This window comes from Protopterus annectens, chromosome 2.part0 (assembly GCF_019279795.1).
Source record: "Protopterus annectens isolate FY-2018-M chromosome 2.part0, PAN1.0, whole genome shotgun sequence".
Classification (NCBI taxonomy): Eukaryota; Metazoa; Chordata; order Ceratodontiformes; family Protopteridae; genus Protopterus; species Protopterus annectens.
Window position 1 is genome coordinate 519791641 of NC_056728.1, and position 18549 is coordinate 519810189.

Sequence of the window (18549 nt, forward strand, 5' to 3'; positions counted from 1 at the left end):
GACTGAAATTCATTTCAGTCCCTTGTTGTTGAGAGTCCTCTCAAGAGGTAGTAAGATGGACCTGTTCAGTCTGTCTGCTGTCACATTGGATTTCCCCAGAATATGGTCGCTATTAAAAAACGTTTGGAAGTTATTACCCATTGCCACACTCTGAGGGCTTCTTGACACAGGAGATAAGATCTGGGTCCCCCCTGCTTGCTGATGTAGCATACTGACATGTTGTCTGTCTGGACTGCAATTGTTCCAAAAAGAAGAGAGTCCTGGATTGTCTGCAATACAAAAAGCACTACTCTCATCTCCAGAACACTGACATGCAAGTTGGCCTCTGAGTGACCAAGTGCCTTGGACTGTCTTCCCCAGGAAGTGCCCCCCCACCTAATCTGGGAAGTGTCCTTGGTCACTATGACCTTGGCCTAAGGGAAGATGAAAGGACGACCTTGTAATAGCTGTTGTGACTGCATCCATCAGGAAAGGTACCATTTCCATACCTGGGTTATTCTTATCTTTGCAGACAGGGGCTGAGAAAGCACTCACTATTGTGTTGCTAGTATCCATTGAAGAATTCTCATGTGGAATCTTGCTAAGGAGACTAAAATTATTGCCACTGACATTGACCCCAGGGCTAGCAGAATCGGTTGGGTTGAAATTCTGGTACCACAAATTATTGTCCTGACCTGCATCTTTATTGTTTGCACTCTTGATAGTGGAATAGAAGCTACAATAGATTGTGTGTTGAACACTGCTCCTATGAATTCTAATGTTTGGCTTGGCTGTAAATGAGACTTGTTGCAATTTATGGTGATTCTGAGATATGAACAGGTTTGTAACACCCAATCTCATGCCTCTGTCAGTAGATGCCTGTTTGGGGTGGTAGTGAGCCAGTTGTCTAAATATGTAAACACCCAGAATCCTTGAAGTTTGAAGTGAGCTGCTACCACTGCCATGCACTTGGTAAACACCCTGGGGGCTGTGGTGAGACCAAAAGGCAGTGCTCTGAACTGCTAGTGACTGGCGCCCAGCCGGAAGCTTAAGTACCTTCTGGATTGTCTGTTCGTCCTTATGTGATAGTACGCATCCTGAAGGTCTATCAAGCACACCTAGTCATTCTTCCCCAGAAAGGACAGAATGAACTGAACTGTGACCATCCAGAACTTTGTGTGTCAAACCGACATGTTCAGTACACTAACATCCAAAATTGGTCTCCAGTCCCGTTTTCTTTGGCACTAAAAAGAATCTTGAGTAAGTTCTGGATTCTATTTGGTCTGGTGGAACCTCTTAGATGACTCTTTTTTTCTAGTGTTGCTGCCTCCTTCTGATTGGGTAGAACATCAGGAAATTGTTTTGACAATGGAGGAGATAGGGAAAAGGGAATTATATAACCTCTGGAAATAATTCTCTGCACCCAACTGTCTGTTGTTTTCTCTAGCCAGGCTGTTTGGTGCAGGGATAAGTGACCCCCGACTGGCTCTAGAGGTCAGGAATCAGGCCTCCATTCAGGAGCGCTGAAAGGGTCTGTCAGAAAAGGAAACCTTAGAACCTGGTTTCATGGGCCTCTTCTGGCATGGGGGTGTAATCATCCATTATTGCTCCCCTCTCTGCCTCTGGGGGAACTACCTTATATGTGTATCCTGAAAAGGACCCTGAGATTTTCTGAACCACATTTTTCAACCTCCTCATTGCTTCCTGGAAAAGGACCTTTGAGGGTTTGAAAAACGCACAACCATTACAGAGAGGGTCTTTCCATCTTTCTTACACTTGGAGAGTGTGTCTTTTAATGTGGGGCCAAACAAAAAAGTGCCATCAAAGAGGGAATTGACAAATGATGACTTTAATGGCCTGGCAAAATCACACAGTCATATCCAGGCATGTCTCCTGATGGAAAAGTACAGTTTTGAACCTACCATAAATGTAGATGTCCGATAGGTATGCATCTGCAGTCATAACATATGGGTTGTCCTGCCTCAGGCAGCCCTTCGGTCGGCCGGATTCCAAAGTCTGGGTCTGGCCTCGGCTGATGTCGCACTTTCCCCGACGCCAGAGCGTCTGGGGTATAAAAGCATCAGCCGACGCCATTTTCCTCAGTTTTTCTTGCCCCAGATGCCAGGTGCCCTCTAGGAAGGCTAAATTTGGATAAATGCTGAAAAGTTCCAAACATTTGCAAAATTATATACATGTATAAACAAACAAATACACCATAATAGATTCCCCCAGCTAGCTAAAAGAGGGGTAAGTACCCTATGAATACCACAGAGGGGTAGAAGGGAGGGTAATCCTGACTGCAGATGCATACCTATCGGACATCTACATTTATGGTAGGTACAAAACTGTACTATGTCCTTCAAGGATGCATCTGCAGTCATAACATATGGGTAGAATACCATAGCCAATCTGGGGGAGGAGGTACTAAGAAAAGGATGGTCTAGTTAAGATCCCCTGCAGGACTGCAGTAGCAAAACCTGCTCTGGATCTGGAGTATAAAGGTGGATTGTAATGCTTGGCAAATGTATGCACGGAGCTCCAAGTAGCAGCTTCTAAAATGTCCTTGGTAGCCACTCCTCGTAGGAAGGCTGTAGTGGTGGTCGTGGCCCTTGTGGAATGAGGCCTGATGTTTTCAGGAACTGTCTTTCCATGAAAGGAGTAGCAAAATCGAATGCAATTTCCTATCCATTTTGAAATTGTCTGTTTGGAAATTGCTTTTCCTTGCACCCCAGTAGCATATGCTACAAAAAGATGGTCAGTTTTTCTGCTAGTTTTTGTTCTGTCCAAGTAGTAGCGTAGTTGTCTGTGTATATCCAGGGTGTGCAAAAGTTTTTCCCCTCTATTCTGTGGATTAGGGAAAAACGTAGGTAGGTGAATAGCTTGGTTCAAGGATACCCTAGATACCACCTTTGGCATAAAAGTAGGATTGGTTCTTAGTGAAACTCTGTCCTGGTGGAAAATAAGAAATGGCTGCACTGCCATTAATGCTTGTAACTCAGATACTCTTCTTGCTGAAGTGATTGCCAGAAGGAATGCAGTCTTCCAAGACAGAAACTGTAGATCTGCTGATGCTGCTGGTTCAAAAGGAGGAAGTGTCAGTTTCTCCAGCACAAAGTTGAGATCCCAAGCAGGTAGAGGGGGTCTTCTTGGAGGTTTAATATTTTTGATCCCTCTCAGAAATTGTCTGAGGAGAGGGTGCGAGAAGATTGGTGAAATTGCTGAAGCATGAATCTTAATGGAAGAATAGGACAGGCCATTGTGGAACAATTCTGCTAAGTATTCTAGGATATGTGTTATGTTTGCCACAGTGACATCTGTGCCTTTTGATGTGCTCCAAATGAGAAATCTCTTCCATTTAGCTGAGTATGTCTTCCTTGTGGAAGGCCTGCGAGCCTCCAAGATAATGTCCTTCACCCTCTGAGATAAAACAGGTGGATTTGGATTTAAGGAATTTTCCAGGCAGTTAGCTGCAATGTTTTCAAGTTGGGATGCAGGGTCTTGAAATTGTTCTGCGTCAGAAGAAGAGGCCATAGGGGGAGAGGCCATGATTTTGCCCGAGACATGCATCTCAATAATGGATACCAGTGTTGCCTTGGCCAGTCTGGAGCTATTAGCATCACTCTTGGCTGTTCCTCCCTGATTTTCAGTAGAACCTTGTACATCAATGGGAGAGGTGAGAAGGCATATACTGTTAGGGCTTTCCAGCTGAAAGAGAGAGAGTCCACCCTCCAAGCTTGTGGGTGGTATGTCCTTGAGCAGAATGTCTTCAGTTGATGGTTGAGTGGGGAGGCAAACAGATCTATCTCCGGCATTCCCCATGTCTTTGCTATGAGTTGGAAGACGTCCGGGTGCAGCATCCATTCGTGTACATCCATGGTAGTTCTGCTTAAGCTGTCTGCCAGTGTATTTTCTTTCCCTGGCACGAATTGGGACTGTAGTTGGATATTGAGATTCAGGCATAGTTCCCACAGATTCATAGCCATCCGGCATAGTGGGTAAGAGTGTGTGCCTCCCTGCTTGTTTATGTACCACATGACCGTGGTGTTGTCTGTCCTTATTAACAGGTGTCCTGATTGGAGGAAGGGTTTGAATGCCTCGATTGCATGCTTCACTGCCAGCATTTCCTTTTGGTTTATGTGCATGCTTAGCTGTCCTTGAGGCCATAGGCCTTGGATACATATGCCCCCCATGTGTGCACCCCATCCTCGGTCTGAGGCATCCGTGGTAATGGTCTGCCTTGGCTTTGGTTTGTTGAAAGGCAACCCTCTGTTGGACTGGCAGGCCTGAGCCCACCAAAGGAATTCCTTTTGAAGGCATGGAATGATTGGTACCATGGTTTCTAAACTGTGACTGTGTTGAGACCATACACTCCTTAGGTACCATTGTAATTTCCTCATATGCAGCCTGGCATGCGGTATCAGAATTATGCAGGATGCCATGTAACCCAGGGCCTGCAGGATTTTCCTTGCAGTAAGCTGAGTTTGTCTTGCCAGCATCATGAAGTACTCTGGAAGTTGTTTTTGTTTTTCTTCTGTGAGAAAGGCCATTTGGGTGGTTGTGTCCAGATCTGCACCCAAAAAGGTTATCCTTTGGGATGGTACTAGTCTTGACTTTTGGATGTTGACTGTATATCCCAAGGTCTGTAGCAGGTGTATGGCATAGGCCAAGTCGTTTATCAAATTTCCCTTGTTGTCCGCTTGTATTAGGCAGTCGTCCAGGTATGGGTAAATTTGAATTCCCTGTAGTCTGCAATGTGCAATTACTGATGCCAGGCATTTTGTGAATACTCTGGGTGCAGTAGATAAGCCAAAGGGCAATGCTGAGAATTGATAATGCTCTGATCCTGCAAGAAATCTGAGGTGTCTTCTGCAACTTGGTCGAATAGGGACGTGCAGGTATGCCTGCTTGAGATCTAGAGTCACCAGCCAAGACTCCTTGCCCAACATGGGAAGAAGTTGCTGTAGGGTCAGCATTTTGAATTTTGGCACAATGAGATAAGTGTTCAGTGCAGACAGGTCGAGAATAGGCCTCCATTGATTTTCTTTTCTTGGTACAAGGAATAGTCTGGAGTAAAATCCTTGGCCTTGTTCTGAATATGGTACCCTCTCTATGGCTTTCATCTGAAGTAAATTGTTGATCTGTGTTAAAGTCTCTGCCCTCTGATTTGGTGGAAGGTTTGGCATTCCGCTTCTTTTTGGCAAAGTGTGGAAGTGGAACCTGTATCCTTTGTCTATTATCTGCAGTGTCCATGTATCTTTTGTAATATAATGCCAGTTTTTTGAGAATAAAGCCAGCTTTCCGCCCAAGGGTGCTTCCAGTTGTTCCCTGGTAGGTGGAATCAGAGTTAAGTCATTGAGCCTGTCCTGGTGTAGTGGTTGTTGTTGTTGCTGTTGCACTACTTCTCTGGTTGGCAGGCTGCCACTGATGGCCTCTGTAGGAGCCCTTCGATTGGCCTCTGCCTCTAGGGCGCCTGTTCCTGCCTCTCTGGGCTCTGTCCGAGTCTGGAAAGGACCAATTCTTAGTAGGCCAGTTTCTGCTGAATCTCGGTGGTTGTACTTGCAGGAAATCTTTAACTGTTTGCACAGATTTTGCCTTTTCTTCAACCTTTTTTAAGATCTCCTGAGCAGAGGAGCCAAATAAATTTTGTTTCTCCATTGGAGCATCCAGGAGTTTAGCTTTGACATGGTCTGGCAAAGATTGTTCCTTCAGCCAGGCATGCCTACGAATAACTGCTCCAGTCATAGCTGATCTAAATGAAGCCTCCAGTGCATCATAGCCACATTTTAAGAAGTGATTACTAACCTGTTGTGAATTGTGTACCAAATCCTGAAGGGATTTACGGTCTAGGGGTTCAGGAGAAGAAAGTTTCTTATTCAGTTCATCTAACAAATACTCTTGGTACTGTATCATATGAAACTGACAGTTTAATGCCCTGACAGAAAGAGTTGCAGAAGTATACACCTTCTTTCCCCATCTCTCTAAAGCTCTAGACTCTCTTTCAGGGGGTAGAGGATTTTTGGCAGTAGCGGCCGCAACCCCTTTAGGGCCCTGAGAAATAGTTTCTGGGTCTGCAGAATGTGCTTTATACAGATGGAAATGAGAATCTTGGACCTTGTAGCATCTGTCAGGTTTGGCAGGGGCCGGAGGAAGAGTATCAGGGGCTGTACTGACATCATTGTACACATCATCAATTACATTCAGAACAGAAGGTATAGCTAAGGGCCTATGTTGAGGCAAATGCAAAAAAGTCCTTAATCTTTTTCTAGAATCAGAGAAATCCTGACCTTGCCATTGAAAATGCTCTCTCATGGAGTGTAGAGTCTCACCAAAGGAAAACTCTTCAGGAGGGGAGGCCGAAGGGATAGATTCCTCAGCATCTGAATCCTCATACGGTGAGTAAGCCCCTTCCTGGTGGGCTGACAACTCAGACCCATCCGTGGAATCATCTGAAGAGTGTGGGTCAGAGGGGTCAGTCCTGGGCCTTTTGTCTGGAGGAGGGTGAGAGGCCCTGTCTGGGTGAGGTTGTGAACCCCTAATTAAGGAAATAAGGTCCTCAGCAAGGCTGAGGATCTGAGAACTAGAGGAAGGCCTCTGGGAGGTAGTTTTGGTAGGCAAAGCTTTTGAAAGTTTGGCAGCTTTAGCCCTTGAAAAAGCCTTAATGGACATGGAAGCAGGGGGCCTAGCTGCCCCACGTGCAGGAGTAGAAATGCCCAAAGGTATGGTGTCGGACATTTCCTGAACACTGGTTTCGGTAGGAAGTTCTGTAGCCGACTCAGCCGGGGCCTCTTGGGCCTCGGTGGTCGGATGTATGGTTTCAGAAGAAGGAATCTCCGAGGACTCGGTTTTGGCCGAAACTGAGACACTCGCGGTAGGCCTAGCAGTGGTTTCAGCTGAAACCGCGGGCCGCGAGTGTCAGTCCTTTTCCTTGCTTTTTTTGACCATATGCGAAGTCGGAGTCTCCGACGGCATTTTATAAGCAAAAGCGGCTCCAAAAATTCCTCTGCAAACTCCGACCGACGTCTAAGAGTTCATCGGTTGAAGGAAGCACAGGCTAAACAGGTCGATACTTCGTGGTCTGGGCCTAAGCAAGGAAGGCAGTAGGAATGGAAATCCTTATGAGGTATTTGTTTCCCACAAGTTAAACAATTATTTACTTTGTCTGACATCGGCTGAGGCAAGAAAGAGTCCCCAATGGGGTACTTAGTTTTTTTCGAAGTCTTCAGTAGCTGAATTCACTGGATCTGACCGACCGGCACTTGCGAACAGCTTCTGCTTCGGGCACCGCGCGGCAAGAAAGACTGAGGAAAATGGCGTCGGCTGATGCTTTTATACCCCAGACGCTCTGACGTCGGGGAAAGTGCGACATCGGCCGAGGCCAGACCCAGACTTTGGAATCCGGCCGACCGAAGGGTTGCCTGAGGCAGGACAACCCATATGTTATGACTGCAGATGCATCCTTGAAGGACATCACCTGAACCCACAGCCGTTGAGGTGCCTTCTGCAGCATGTGAGATAAATCTCATGGACAAATCGGATATAGCTTGTAGGGTAGCTGAGAGACCACTGAATACTGAGCCTCAGCAGTTCTGGTTTCAGATAGAGATTCGGATAGTTTTTTTAATCAAATCTGTTTGTAGCCTTGTAAAATGTGCCAGATAGTTCAGTGATCTGAGTGCAAATGTCACTGAAGCATAAACACACTTCCCAAATCTGTTTATTGGCCTAGACTCTCTATTAGGAGGATGGACAGTGGAACTCTGTTCTGAGAGTTCCTTTTTTCTAGTCACCACCATGACCATAGCATCTAATGGAACACCTTTAATCCAATATACCCTGCCTATTGGTGGAGCCAGAATCCCATCTGGTCTCTTGGGGATCATCTCAATTGTATCAGGTTCCTTCCACGCCCACCTGGAAATGAAATCAATAAGTTCTTCAGTGGGTGCAGCAACCCAGGAGGTAGACGGGCCAGTACCAAATGCTTCCAGAAATACTTATTCTTCAGGAGAAGGGCCTTGGGAAGACCAGCCACCCTTCTGCTTAAGGATATCAAGAATGTCTCCAAATGAGACATGATTGGGTGGTGATTTTGGGGACCCCTCTCCTTCATTAAAATCAGTATCCTCAGTGTCTGACTCTTGAGGAGAGTCCAAGTGCCTCCTTTTGCACCTAATCTTCCTAGGGCCTTCCTCGGTGGGGTGGTCCAGTGAAGTGTTATAAGAGATAACAATACCCTGCTGGGTAGACTGGAAGCTTTGGGCTGACTGTCCCTGTGGCCAACGGGGTAGAGTGTTGATGGTCACAGTACAAAGTCATCTGAAAAGGAGAGGGTGGATATGAGGGGAAGGACCTGTCTGACCTGCCGGAGCAAAGAACACTCTTTTCACAACCTCAAAGGCAGACTGCTCCGGGTAGAAGGAAGCCAACAGAGCCAAAAAAGTGAGTTTCTGGCTTGTCACCCCCTTCCGCCCCAAGAGCAATTCCCCCAAGGCAGAGGCCAGAGCTGAGCTATCCAGTGCCCAAGCTTTGAGAGGAAGAGACAACTCCAAAAATCTCAGAGTCTACCCCACTCTGTCAGATCCCACTGGGAAGCTTCTGCTGCAAGAGTCATCCAGCTGTGAGGATGTCGGAGCTGGTGCATTCAGAGTAATAGTCTTATCCGAAGAAGATGTTCTCTTCGGATCCAAACCAGAGGGACACAAAATGCTCGGAGTTAAGGACTCTAAAACCACAGGTTGGATTAAAGAAAGAGCTGTTATCAGTGGAGTGCTAGATAGGTAGGAACCATGAGAACTCCCATCTGAATCTTCTCCATGAAGAATTTCCTCATCAACCTCTCCTCTTCTGCTTCTGTGAGACTCCTGCAGGATCAAAAAGATACCAGGGGTGGCGATTTTGAGTGCCTCTCTAAAAAGAGTGAGGGTACTCTGGAAGGAACCAGATCCAGACTTGATGAATAGGTAGTCCTTGGCAAGGGCTTCAGATCCGAGGATGTAGCATCCAAAACATGTTTGGTTGAATCAGAGGGTGTAGGATCCAAAATATGTCTGGTCAGATCCGATGATGGTCAGACCACAAGTAGCCTTTGGATCCAGTTTTGCTTTCTTTACTCTTGGTTTAGAAGAAGTAGAGCCTGCAGAATCCAAGGGTTTAGACCTTTTTGAAGCATTTTAGATTTATGTTTAGGGGACTGAACCCCAGAAATGGCTTCAGAAAAGGAGGTTGGCAGCAAACCTTTTAAAATGTCTGTACCTCTTATCAGCAAAAGCTCTGGGGTTGAACCCACAACAGATAGTACAATCCTGTTTTAGATGATCCGGACCCAAGCAATAAACACAAAAATTGTGGGCATCAGAAAAAGGCATCTTATGCCCACACTTTTCGCACTTCTTAAATCCTGTCGGACAATTTTCAGACATTGGTAAGGAGAAGTTATGTACAGAAGACTAGACATGTAAAGTAATTTTTTTTTTCTTAGAAAGAGATTTTAATTAGAAAGACAGCAAGGTTAATACCAACTATGATAGAGAACAGGTACGAAAAACTTGCAGTAAAAAAGGGGAAAGGCATTTCATTGTTTCTCGTATGCAGCAATATGTCAAGCATGTGATGTACTTTATATTGGAAAAATGGATTGTCACCTTAGAGATAGAATTTCTGAGCACATATATAGTACGACGAAGCATAAAATCGATAGTGCATTAGCAAAACATACATGCACGCACCCCCAGCACTTGTTTACATTTTTTGTTATTGAGCAGGTTAAATATAATCCTGGAGGGGGGCCTTTGTCACTGCATCTGGAAAGGGTTGAATTATTATGTCAAGTATGGCTGAATGCTTATAACCTGCCAGGCTTGAATGACATGTGCTCTATTATGTGTTTATTAAAACTGAGGAATTTATTGAGATGAAAGTTAGATACGAGAAACAACGAAAGAGTTATTTTAAATATTTTTAATGTAAATCATATGTGATGGGTACACTGAGTGAGAAATGGAGGATGCGTTATTAATCAATACTTTTAAATAACACTTACTTATTTTATTAACAGGTATAGTATTATATGTAAAATGAAGTATTTATAATGTTATATTATAGATTTTAGGACATTTAAATGATGATAAATGTTTATTTTTTAGTATATATTAGTAATGGAGGGAATGGGGTGAATGATCATGTGACTGATTTGATCCTATATAAGGAAATGACCTAGTTTATGTATTTTATCTGATGAAGTTCGTTATATGTTATGAACGAAAGGTGCCTTATCTACCTATTAAATTTGTTTGTTTGCTTGTTTTTGACCATGTCGTGGCTTTATATTATTGTCACTTACTATACGTATATTTTTTCCGGTCCTGAACTGCCGTGGTATTTTTTCTTTAAGGTAAATACCTTAACCATTATGACAACCACCCATCCATTAACATAGAGTATGCAATATTTTTTATACTTCCACAAACTTGCCAACTGTTCTTTGTTCATTTATTTTGTGCCGTTTTAATTTTCCATTTCATCCGGAATGCTGAACCACGACTGCATCTTCAGCGATTCTCTTTTTCTGCTCCCATGACCTCACTAATTGCTGGTACAAAGGCAGGCTGCTATTCGTCTTGCTACACTATGTCCTTAACAGATACTCTTGAGGTTCTAGCAGTGGCAAAAATCTAAACCACAAATACTGGTGAACAACTTCTATACATTTTGTTTTTCACTTTTTGTTCCACTACTTGCATTTGGACACATCATTCACTGTTTCAGATACACTCCATTTTCATCATTTTGCCAGTTTCCTATTACATACAATCTTTGACAGTCATTCTGCATCTCTCACTGCACAATATGTATGCTAGTAGTCACATTTGCAGTGAACACCACTTCAGCATTGTTCTAGAACTCTATACTAGCCATGCATGTTTTCTGCTACTACTCTCTTCCATTCATAAGTTTAATTCAACATGGCAGCAAATGTTCTATAGTCCAGCAGCAGGAAAGGGTTCCACCTGTAACATACCACAAGGGTTTTGTCTCCCTCTCTCTGTACTACAGAATTCTGAATATTCAAATCATGTAGCAGTCCAAAACATCACAAAAATGGACAGGCCAAAAAAGAGTCACAAAGATGACAGAGTGGACTATAGAGTTTAAGGAAGAATTTAAGTATTGTCATTACTATGCAAGAAGCCTAGAATTTCCAGTTAGAAGATATTCTGACAGATTAAGCGAAAAATTAGAGGAAAAAAAAATAATTGCAAAAGAAAAACTATTAAATGCAAATTTGTGTTCATTAATAAAACAGATCTATGAAAAAACATTATATAGACAAAGAAACTCTGGGATGTCTGGAAAAAAGAAGCAGCAGTGGAAGTGTGAACATATAAAAAGAAGACCCAGAGAGAGAGGTATAAAAAGAAACATGGACAATGGAAAGAAAAAGGGATCTGATATAGTACAGTATTTATGCAAAGGAGAAAGTCAAACTAATCAAAAGAAAAAAAGCAGCTCCAAAGATAGCTGGACGAATACAGACAAGGGCACATAGATAAGGAAAATTTCACAATACAAAAAATAAGATCACTAAGAAGAGGAATGTAGAACAGAAGACTAGTAAAATAGAAGTTAAATGGAAGCAAAAGTTATGGAATACCTGCAAAGTGAAGGATTTAGTGTAAAAAGTCTAACACAGGTTATGTCACAGCATAATAGAGCAATGAGCCCCTAAATTAATGACAAACAGGTGGATCAGGAGGCATCTGGAGAGGAAATGTAGACATGAGAAAGAAAAAGAGATTTAATATGGTATAATATATATATATATATATATATATATATATATATATATATAGTTACTATTGAATTGCGAACATCACTTTCGATTGTCGTATAAGGTCGGAAACACAGATGTCGAAGACATTATAATCAATCAAGGAACGGTTTTAACATGGGTCGCGGTAGGTGTACAGTATTATTCCCTACTACAACCATCTTCCGTACCTCGACCCATGTTAAAACCGTTCCTCGATTGATTATAATGTCTTCGACATCTGTGTTTCCGACCTTATGCTTTCGACCATACAACAGTCGACCGAGTGATGTTCGCAATTTCAATAGTAAACCTATATAAATATATATATATATATATATATATATATATATATATATACACACACACAAAGAAGCAAAACTAATCAATACAAAAAGCAAAGCAGCACGAACTATATTTAAAGAGAAATTCTGCAATACAAAAAATAAAAAAAAGAGAAAGTGGAGGGTGGGAAGTTGAGTAAGAATGAAAATGGACAACACAGATGGAAAATTATGTTGAGTACATAACTTCTTTATCTGATGTCAATTTTCATTCTATCCTCAACTGTTGGGATAGAATCCCCAGCTACCTAGAATCCTGGGTGGACTTGAGCACAGCTGAACCAAATGATGCTCTACCGCTCAAGGCCAGATCTAATTTGTAATGAGTATTAAAAGTATGAAGAGTGTCCCAAAGGGCTGTTGCACACATGTCGTCTATGGAAACTCTGGACAGAAAGACTGAAGAAGTTGCCATGGATCTAGCTGAATGAGTTTTGACAGGTTTTGATAAGGTAAGACGCGGTTTGTTGTAGATAAAGAAAACGCAATTAGTTAGCCATCTGGCTAAAGATATCTTTGCAACTGGTTTGTCCAATTTCAAATCTGCAAAGGAAACAAACAACTGGTCTGTTTTCCTGATTTCTTTAGTTCTATGCAAGTGAAAACATAACTGTCTGTGAATATCCAATAAATACAACATGTATTCACCCTCATTTGCAAATATAGGAAAGAATACTTGCAAATTAATGGCTTGATTGATACTGGATTCTGACACTACCTTGGGAAGGAAAGAAGCAGTTGCTTGTTGCATAACTCTATCCATATGAAAAAGCAAGTAGGATGGTTTTGAAGGCAAGGCTTGAATTTCTGAAATTCTTCTAGCTGAGGTAATGGCTACTAGAAAGACAGTTTCTCACGTAAGTTCACATTTAGCCGCTGGTTCAAAGAGGGAATGCATTAACGCTTGCAGTACCAAATTCAGGTCCCATGGTGGAGTACAGTCTTTACACGGGGGCTTCAAAAGAAGAGTGCCTCTCAAGAATGCTCTGCACAATTTAGCGGAAGCTACTGGAGAACCTTCAAACCCAATATGGAAATCAGATATTGCTGTTAATTGAACCTTAATGGTAAAGAAACTAGCTCCTTTTTTAAAAAGTAAAGCTACAAATTCAAGTATGCTACATATTGGAGCTATAAACGGATCCATATGATTTTTATGTACCCAGCAAACAAATCTTTTCCATTTACTTGAAAAGAGTTTTCACGTTGTGGGTTTATGGGAATATAAAAGGATATGGCCAACAGGGGAAGAGAACACAGGTTGTCTGGCTATTAATGGAATTCGAGAAAGCAGGTCGTAAGCTTGAGGTTTGAAATGTCTGAATGAATCATGCCTGTCGGGTGATACAGGAGGTCTGAAATCAGATCCAGAATCCAAGGTTGGTAAATTAGATGAGGCCATAGCAGGGGAACCAAATCTGTTGAGGCCAGTAAGGTGCAATGAGGATAAATTTGCTATTCCACCTAGGATCTTTCTGCAGAAATGGAATGGAATTGGTGGGTTGGCATAAAGTAGACTGGTAGGCGAACCGTGAAGTAGAGCATCCCTCAGTGATTCCCCCTGTGACATCCCTCCTCTGGGCCAGTGGTCAAGGAGCTTCAATCCTCACCACTGACACCGGCGGGGAATGTTCACTGTGAGGAAAATAGACATACACAGTATTTTCAGATGCAGTCCTCTGCACCAAGTAAAATTTCTCTTAAGCGCACACAGATAATGCACACTCCAGTCCTGGGGCTGGACTTTCTCTCCAGGCCCCAAATAACACTCCCCACTGACCATTATAGAGCTGAATCTTTAGCCAGGTGTTCCAAGCCAAGTCTTTCACCATCCTTTCTATGAAATCAGTGCTTTCAGTGTCCCTGTTGAAAGTAGCTGTCAAACACATTTGATTTGACATTTGATTTTCCCACACACACACACACACACACACACACACACACACACACACACCAGGGAAAGGCTGGCACAGCTTACCCACTTTGCTACCTCCCCCAGACTATAAGGTAGATCTGCTGCCACCAGAACACCTGAAACCAGTTACTTTAAGGATCTTACCAGGGCACCTAATTACTCTCATTAAAATTAATTTTTATACAAATAGTAGTGTTTAACGATGCAGCAAGACTTTCAGGAATGTGGAGCCACAGTGCCACTAAATAAATGCAAGTACTCTCAAAGGTTAAATATTTTCTAAAAGGCCAGTCACAATGAAAGGTTAAGATATATTTAATAATAAATAATAAAAAACATGAACATACTGGATATCTATTTACAATAAAGACCAAAATATAAAAAAACAACACAGATGGAAAGACTCAGACACAGAAAAAAACAACATTTAGAAAATCTCATTATATTTTTCTAACTAACTGAAAAATTATTGTTCCCTAGTTACTTATTAAGCAAGGCAAGATGAACACAGATGAGTGTCTTGTCAGGTCCAAAAACAGAATGCACACCTCACATCTCTCACTAGTATTCAAATACAATTTCAGTGCTGGCTACAGAATGATATCACATCAGGTACTCTGGTTCCCACACTACCCTCAAACTAGAAACTGAGCCAGGATCTGGCACTGATGTGTCACAATATACACACATAACGTCAGCTAAGGTTTATTACAGAAACTAACAAACTATTCTCTGGCACCCCGAAGTAGCAATTAGTTCACCACTAAGGACAACAGAGCAGGATCCCATTCCAGGATTTTTACAGACATTGCATCTCTGGCTGCATTCAGACCTGTGAGATAAAATCTTTATGGCTTAAACCAAGTCATTTAATTTCAGGCTATTTTTATTAAGGTTAGCTAGGCTGAGCTTAACCCTTCCCTTCCAGTATCCTCTGTTAAAATATATACATTTCATCAGTTACAACAATACAGTCTGACATACATGTGTATTTCTTTTCTATCCAGCAGGACTCACTGTTGATACATTTTCAACACAATCAGCTTTACAAATACATTTTTAACACAGGCATCTGTACAAACCAGTTTGATATTCAAATGACATGTACTTCTTTACAAAACTCCAGCTAGCTATGCTGGCTTATGTTACACATGCAGTGCCCTACTCCCCTTGCCACAGTTGGCACTACCTCACATCATCAATTATGTCAAGGAAACTGCTGTATTTGTTGTTTAGGGGAGAAGCAAAAAGAATGCAGCAAGGCTGGCCCCATTGACAAAAGATCATTTGTGTCACTTTTTTGTTGAGAGACCACTCGTGAGGTAGAAGAATGCACCTGCTCAATTAGTCTGCTATCATGCTGGACTCCCCCAGAATGTGCATTGCTATGAGAAACCAGTTGAATGAGATCGCCCACTGCCACACTCTTCATGCTTCTCAATACAAGGGGTATGATCTGGTCCCTTCTTATTTGTTGATATACCAAACTAGTGACATATTGTCTGTTTGAATAGCAATTGTCCTGAAGGGAGAGCATTTGGGAAGGCCTGCAATGCTAACAGCACTGCTCTCATCTCTAGGACATTTATATGCAAGTTGGCCTCTTCAGGAGACTAAGTGACTGTTTTCCCCATAAAGTCCCCCCCCCCAACTGGGCTGTGTCTGTGGTCACTATGGCCTTGTGCTGAGGGAGAATGAATGGATGGCCTTGCAGAACTTGAAATGATTGAATATAACACCTGAGATCTCTCTTGCATGTCTGAGTGATTCTTATTTGTGCTGACATGCGTTGGTTAAGAATAGACCACTGTGTTGCTAACATCCATGGAAGAATCCTCATGTGGATTCTGGCTAGAGGTACTAAAGTTATTGCCACTGACATTGATTCTAGGGCCTGAAAGACCAAGCAGGCTAAGATCTTGGTACTGCAAATTATTTTTTTCTGAACTGTAGTCTGATCATCTGTACATTTCAGAAAGGAAGAGAAACTATCACTGACTTCATGTTGAAAACTGCTCCTATGAATTCTAAATTTTGAGTTGGCTGTGAGACTTGCTGTAATTTATGGTTATCCCCAGATGACAACAAATCTGGAGTAACGGGTTTCTTGTCCTTATTAACAGATGCCTGGTCGGAGCAGTAATGAGCCACTAGTCTAGATATGGAAACTCCCAGAATTCCTCCAGTCTCAAGTGAGCTGTTACTATTGCTATACATTTAGTGAACACCACAGGGGCTGTTGTGAGGCCCAGGGGCAGAGCTCTGAACTGGTAGTGGCTGACTCCCAGCCAGAAGCATAAATACCTTCTAGATTGTCTGTTCATCTTTATGTGATAGTACACATCCTGAAGGTCTATTGAGCACATCCAGTCATCCTTGCCAGGAAAACAGAGAATAGACTGAACCATGGCAATGTGTGTCAGACTTACTTGTTCAAGTTGCTGAGATGTAGAATTGGTCTCCCGTTCCCTGTTTTCTTTTTGGCACAAAAAAGAATCTTGAGTAAGTTCTGAATTCTGTCTGGTCTGGTGGGACCTCTTCTTTCTAGCAGCCTTTGTATTTGAATTGCTTCTTCTTTCCTCTGACTGAATGGAACGTTAGGAATTTTTCATGGAGTTAGAGATGGAAGGTAAAAGGGAATAATATAACCTCTGGAAATAATCCTCTACACCCAAGTATCTCTTGTTATGTCTATCCAGGTCAAGGGATAGTCGACCCCGAATTGCTTCCAGAGGTGAACAAGCCTCCTTTCAGGAGCGCTGTTATGGTCTGTCAGAAAAAAGAATCTCTAGACCCCTGGTTTTGCAAGCCTCATCTGCCACGGGGGCAAGTTCCACCATTATAGTCCCCCTTCTGTCCCTAGGGGAATTTTCTCCACGTGTCCTGGAAAGAACTCTGGGACTTACTGAACCACATCTTCCAACCACTTCATTGATTCCTCAAAAGGATCTTTGAAGGGTTGAAAAACATAGTCCCACTGCAGAGAAGATCTTTTCATCCTTCTCACACCTGGATAATGTGTCCATCACATTGGGACCAAACAAGGAAGTGCCGTCACAGGGAGAAATGAAGAAAGAGGACCTGAAGGGGTCCACAAAATCACATAAGCACTTCCAGACCTCATGATGGAAATGCCTGAACCCATTGCCCTTGAGGTGCCTTTAGCTGCATGCAAATGAGTCTCATGGATGAATTTGAAATATTTTAAAGGTGGACAACTGAGAAGCCACAGATGATTGGGCTTCTGCAGAAATGGTTCCAGAAGGGAAGTTGAAAGTTGTTTGATCAAAACCCTTTGTAACCTCATATAATGTGCCAAATAGTTCAACGACCTAAGGGCAAATGTCGCTGAAGCATAGAATGCTTCCCAAATATGTCCATCACTCTAGAGTCCCTGTTAGGGGGACGAACAGAGGAACTCTGTTCAGTGAGTTCCTTCTTGGTGGCCGCCTCCATAACTATGGCATCCGCAGGCACCCCTTTAGCCCAAAATTCCTTCCCCAAAGGCAGAGCTACTGTAGAATCCTATCTGGCCTTTTGGGTATCAGTTCAATTGTGTCAGGATCCTTCCGCACCCACCAACACACCAAATCTATGAGCTTATCAGTGGACAAAGTAACCCAGGAGGTAGATGAGCCAGCTCTGAACACCTCCAGAAATATTGGCTCCTCAAGTGAAGGGTTGTTGGAAGGTGAACCACCTCTCTGTTTCAGGATCTCAAGAATGTCTCAGAATGAGATGTCTTCGGGAAGTGATTGTGGGGACCCTTCACCTTCATCATAGTCTGTATCCTCAGTGACTGACTCTTGTGGAAAGTCTAAGTGCCTCTTCTTACACTTTCTCTTCCTAGGGACCTCCTCGTTGGGGTGTTCTGGGAGATGTCAGAAGAGATTATAATACCCTGTTTGGCAGTCTGGAGGTCTGACTGCCTCTGTGATGATGAATGATGAGACTCTAAGTACAGAGACATCTGGGGGGGTGGATTGCTAATCCAAGGGGGATGGATCTGTCAGTCCTGCTGAACCAGTAAAAACCCTCTTCACAACCTCAAAGGCCAACCGTCCCAGAGACAGAGAGAGAGGACCTCAGAGCCAAGAAGGCAGGCTTCTGGACCATTGTCCTCTCCTGCTCCAAAAGCTGTCTCCCCAAGGAGGAAGTCAGAGCTGAGCTATCCAGTGCTGAAGCCCCAGAGCACAGAGACAGCTCCAAAACCCTTGGAGTCAACTCCAATCCTTGGGTTTGACATGGAGGCTCCTACTCTGAGAATCCTCTGGATCCAAAAAACCCAGAGCCGGGGCACTCAGAGTCAGCTTCAGATCCAATGAAAATGTTATTCTTGTATCTGAACCTGACATACCCAGAAAACCCAGATACAGGGACTCTGAAGCAACCAAGGGAATCAGAGAAGGAGTGTGAGGTAGAGTGTTTGATGAATGGGCTACTTGACCCAAACTGGTAAATACTGATAACAAACTCATCTGATTCTGTGCTGTGAAAAACTTCCT

The 18549-nt window shown here is 43.0% G+C and overlaps 1 protein-coding gene across 14 annotated transcripts in view; it reads right to left on the reverse strand.

Moving 5' to 3' along the window:
- ADGRL3 (adhesion G protein-coupled receptor L3) overlaps positions 1-18549 on the reverse strand; it is a 3684852-nt gene that overhangs the window by 3616468 nt on the left and 49835 nt on the right. The window lies entirely within an intron of this gene.